This window comes from Lolium rigidum, chromosome 4 (genome assembly GCF_022539505.1).
Source record: "Lolium rigidum isolate FL_2022 chromosome 4, APGP_CSIRO_Lrig_0.1, whole genome shotgun sequence".
NCBI classification, from domain to species: domain Eukaryota; kingdom Viridiplantae; phylum Streptophyta; class Magnoliopsida; order Poales; family Poaceae; genus Lolium; species Lolium rigidum.
Window position 1 is genome coordinate 76,389,906 of NC_061511.1, and position 5,849 is coordinate 76,395,754.

Consider the following 5,849-nt stretch of genomic DNA (forward strand, 5'->3'; position numbering starts at 1 on the left):
TTAACCGATTGAGATCCAATTATTACTTGCATAAATTAACCGAACGGCCGAACCCCAAATCTTAAAGGAAATCAAGAAGTGATCAAAACAAAATGGAATAAAATCGGCGCAAATATTAGCCCAATACTCATCCATCTACAGATCCATCTACACCAGCAAAAATAGGGTTCAAAAAGGAATGGGGAACAAAAAAGGAAGCAAACCGTAGTTACCTCATTCCATGGGTCCTCCAGGAAGGTGTCGTAGGGGTTCGGGGGCGGGACGTATGGCACCGGCTCATAGGGGTCAAATCCCGGCGGGATCTGACCGCCACCGGCGGCAGCAGCCTCCGATGCACCGGCGGCGGCGGCGACGTCCGTTGAGGGGACGGCGTCGGAGAGGGAGGCGTCGCGCTTGGAGCCGACGGCACCGTCGATGATGGGATTGGCATTCTCCTTGTCCATCTCGCCGGCAGAGGAGAGGGAGAGGGAGAGGGTTTTTTGCTTGGGAGCTTTGGAGAAGATGATGGGATGTGCGAGAGGCGTCGTTGCGTGGGCGAGTGAGAGTGACAGAGATAGTGGGAGGAGGCGTCTATAAAGGCGAGGGGTGGTTAATGCGACCTGCGTCCTACGCGTCCACCGCTGCACGTCTGCACGTCTTGGAGTTCTGCAATGCGACACGCGTCCACGATTGCACGTCTTTGACTTCTGCACCGCGACCCGCGTCTACGCGTCAACAATTGCACGTCTTCCATTTGTGCACCGCAACACGCGTCCTCGAGTCTAACCCTGGAAATTTAGATATACTCAGGTATAACCTCGAGTCATATACTAGCATTTTTTGTGTGCTCAGTTTTCCCCTTGAGTGCTAATACTAGCTAGTGCAATATGCTCAGTTTTACCCTCAAGTGGCTGGTCAACGGACAGGTCAACAAATGGGATTAACTAGTTAAATGAGTCATTTAATGTGCAAAAAATTCCGAAAAATAGTGGCACATACTCATGGAGTCTTTACCACAAATTGCCAGTTCTCAAAACATAGATAAGTCATAGATAAATCAAGTTTTACCACAAATTGCCACTTCTCAAAGGCCTTCTCAAATCACCTAGTAGCTATGAAGGTGCATGGTTTTCCACAATAAGCCCTTCCCAAAACAGCTTTTCCCAAAACATACTTTGTCTAAATGAGGCCACAATTCTCACACTCATGTATATTTGTATTGCAAATAGTTTGAGGTAGGCCAAGATGGATTTCATTGTACAAAATACGCATTTTCCATTTTTTAAATCTCATATTCGAATCCCTTAGTCTGTTTATTACACATGTGCCCTTGGTTTCTTGATACTACTCAGTTTTGCCCTCTCCATCCACAAATTCTCGCAGACGTGCAACATTGCTCTGATTGGTCTAGCCCATGTCACGCGGATCGTGCCCGCCGACCGTTGATCGTATGATCTAACGGGCAGGATAACCCCTCTCTCTCTCTATCGGCGGTACCTTCCACTCTCTAAGTATGGTAAAGGGCGGTTTTCTGTATTCATTTTCACGCGCTCAAAATTATAAACTCTTTTAGGCATTACTTTTCACGCAAAAAATGATAAACCATCACCGATTTGTTGTAGCCATTAATTTTCACGAAAAAAATAATAAACCATCACCGATTTGTTGTAGCCATTAATTTTCACGCAAAAAATGATAAACCATCACCGATTTGTTGTAGCCATTAATTTTCACGCAAAAAATGATAAACCATCACCGATTTGTTGTAGCCATTAATTTTCACGCAAAAAATGATAAACCATCACAGATTTGTTGTAGCCATTAATTTTCACGCAAAAAATGATAAACCATCACCGATTTGTTGTAGCCATTAATTTTCACGCCAAAAATGATAAACCATCACCGATTTGTTGTAGCCATTAATTTTCACGAAAAAAATGATAAACCATCACCGATTTGTTGTATCCATTACTTTTCACGCAAAAAAAATCTACCTATCTTTGTATAGAAGATCGTCTGTATGATTTTTGAGGTCATTTAGAGAAGGTAGAAAAATCCCTTTTGAGAAGGTCGAAATAACCCAACTTGTTACAAAAGCTGGTTTCAGTGAGACCTAACCAAATTTGGCATACATGATGCCATATCTATAACAACAAGGAATGTCTAAAAGGGAAAGTTTCACAAAATTTGAAATTTAGGGCGAAAATGATGCCATACATTATGCCATAACTTGTTACAAAATCTGAAAATCAATTGGGGATTATAAAGGGAAATAAAAAGTTCGAAAAATGTAAAAACGAAACAATCTATCTATCTATGTATAGAAGATCAGCTGTATGAAATTTGAGGTCATTTAGAGAATGTAGAAAAAATCACCTTGTTAGAAAAGCTGGTTTCAGTGAGACGAAACGGCATGCGTTTAAGCAAAGTGATTTTTTCGAACATCTCCAAATGACCCCAAATTTGCCATACATGATGCCATACGTGTAACAACAAGGAACCCTATCTAAAAAAGTGTCAAAAAAGTTTGCCCAACCGTATAGCTCTATCAAAAAGAACCTCACCATGGCGCTAGTATAATTTTGGGCTTAGTTACAAGGGTCCCTAGTTACAAACTTTCGTTACCTAACCTTCAACACGAAACTTGTTTCAAATCACTTTTGGCATACAAGAAACAAATCCCACCTTGATTCGAGCACCACAGCCTCCAAACGATGCCGATGCCGATATCGGCATGGTCAGAACGACTATGCTCGCCGCCACTGCTAGGTCACCGTCGGGATGCACCGTCAATCTCGTCCCCTCATTCGATCACTGACACACCAGAGATACCGCCGAGGCCAATGCCGAACGTACATGCTGATGCCAATGCCGAACATGCATGCACGCCGCTGTGGGCACAGCCACGCCGCCCCACTATGTTGGACGCCACAGACCACCGCGAGGTCTTTCCCTTCGCCACCACACTCTTCTAGCACCCATCTATACACGCCAGAAAGGAGAGACACTAGTTTTCTCTACATTGCTCGCGTTCGTGTCGGACACGGTCAGTCAAAGTTTTGAGGTAGTCGTCGATGTCGTCGACCATTTCTTCTCTTCTTTGCATGGTTAAACGTGTCTAGTTCATATCTATCTAATGCGTCTGGTCTCGCCTCATGCAGTTATTTGTGGACGTCGATCTCATCTCGGCACCCCGCAGGCCACCTCCTCCGTGCCATCGCTGTAGAGCTCCATTTAAAAATCTATTCCTACCCGTGTATCGCCCATTGTATCAGCGCCATGGCCCACTTGTCATTCGATATACCGAAACCCCACTCGTGCGTGTTTTGGTCAGGGATACACCGATGCTTACAGTCAAACAAAGATGGATGGTCTGACGTGTCTTTGCGGGCTCTACGTGGCCCCACTAGTCAGAAGATAACGGTCAACCGTCGGGCAACCGGCCGTTACATCACGTGTGATGGTTTCAGACAAAGGCTTGGGTAAAACTGAGGAAAAACTAAGGAGATGGGGAAAACTGAGCACAACTAAGGACCCGAGGGCACGAAAATAGAAATCCCAATATCAAATGGATACTCGTCGGAGCCATCATGAATTCTTGGTTGATCTTGTCCTTGATCTTGCAGACAAGAGGGAGGGTCTTGTTCTTGTTCTTGGGTTGGTGCATCATTTGCTTCACTAGATGGGGTTTGTTGATGTTGAGAAGATGAGGGCTCCACCGTGGTAGAGCATAGTCCTTCCCGAGACGCCACACCGTGTCCCTCAATGGGGCGGAAAAATCCCACACCCATTCTTACTATGGCATCTTGAGGTATTTCATCACCTGCACATACATCAACTTGCCCCACTTGGGAGCCATCATTTTCTTCGAACCTCACACTACAAGATTCGATGATAATCCCGGAGGATACATCAAAGACTCTATAAGTGTGAGATTCGTCACCGTAACCAACAAATATACCCTCCAAAGCTTTAGGAGCAAATTTAGATAAACAAACTCCTTTGATTTTGTAGAAACACTTACACCCGAACACCTTGAAGTATGAGATATTAGTCTTGTTCCCGGTGAGTATTTCATATGGAGTCTTGTTCAAGCCCTTGCGGAGATAGAGCCGGTTAGAAGAGTGGCAAGCGGTGGAGATGGCTTCGGCCCAAAAATTATAGCGGGATTTATACTCCGCCATCATAGATATTGCCATATCCATAAGAGTCCGGTTCTTCCTCTCCGCAACACCATTTTGTTGAGGGGTGTAAGCAACGGAATATTGATGACGAATCCCCTCATCACTAAGAAAATCATTGAGTGTATAGTTCTTGAACTCGGAGCCGTTGTCACTTCTTATTGCCATAATGAGGAGGTTGTGTTGGCGTTGCACCTCGGTAGCAAAGTCAATGAATATTTGTTGAGTCTCATCTTTTGTCTTGAGAAAGTAGACCCAAGTGTATCTTGAGTAGTCATCAACAATCACCAAGCAATGTTTCTTCGCACCAAGACTTGCATGAGTAACGGGACCAAAGAGATCCACATGAAGGAGCTCCAAGATCCTCTTGGAAGAGATGATAGTCTTGCTTGGATGCGGAGAGTCATGCATTTTGCTTTCAACACAAGCCCTAGAAACACGATCTTTGGCAAAAGACACATTTTCCATTAGTCCCACAATATGGTTCCCCTTGTGAAGACTTTGCAAAGTTCTCATGTTGACATGGGCCAAGCGGCGATGCCACAACCAACCCACATCCGCCTTTCCGAATAGGCACATCGCACTTGTCGTGGTGTTCCCCGAAAAGTCCACCACATACAAGTTGTGTTCGCGATACCCAACGAAAGCGACTTTTAGAGTCTTGCTCCACAAGAGGACCACAATATCATTATCAATAAAGACAGCGAAACCCATCTTGCCAAGGGCGGAAACGGAAAGTAAATTGTAACCAAGGGTTTTGACAAGCATGACATCCACAAGAGTAATGTTGTGTGCAACCACAACCTTGCCAAAACTCAATACCTCAGATGTAGAATTGTCGCCAAAGGAGACAGTGATATTATTTATATTAGGCCTCAACTCCTTGACGAGGTTCTTGCCGCCGGTCATATGACTTGTACATCCACTATCAAGTACCCATTTTGAACCTCCGGCGGCATAGTCCTACATGAGATCAATTCTTGGATTTAGGTACCCATTTCTCAATGGGTCCTCTTTTGTTAGAAACAAGGGTCTTTGGGACCCAAATAGACCAAGCAACATAACCATCATATGGGCCAACATATCTAGCATAAACATCACCATAATAATCTTTAAATAGAACATAGTGAGGGTTAGCAATTCCCGCATCATCATCATTAATGGTTTTGCCCTTGGGGGCTTCACCATTAGTGATAGCTTTCTTCTTCTCTTGTGCGGGTTTGGCCTTTTGCTTGTTTGCCTTCTTTGCCTTGGCATTATAACCAAGGCCCTCCTTCCCATTGTTTGATCTTTGCTTACTCAAAAGATCATCCAAGGAAAGTTTACTTTGGGGAGAGGAGGCCTTAGCAAGTTCATCCTTCAACCTAGCATTTTCCTCAATAATATTTGCATATCACATAAAGGAGTAGAGGTACTAGGTATGTCATATGAAGCAAGCATAATTTGAAGTTGCTCATAAGACTTGGAGAGGAGAGAGTATTCAATCTTCAAGGCTTTCTGTGCCTTGTCTAGTTCATCTAGATCTTTCACAAGTTTCTCATGATCAACACCAAATTTGGCCTTTTCCTTTAAAAGCACTTTAGTCTTAGCTCTAGCAAGATCTCTAGCTTTAGTGAGCTTGTTAATTTTATCTTGAGGCTCTTCAAGATTTTCTAACCTCTCTTCAAGAGAAGCTGTAGTTTCTTGACT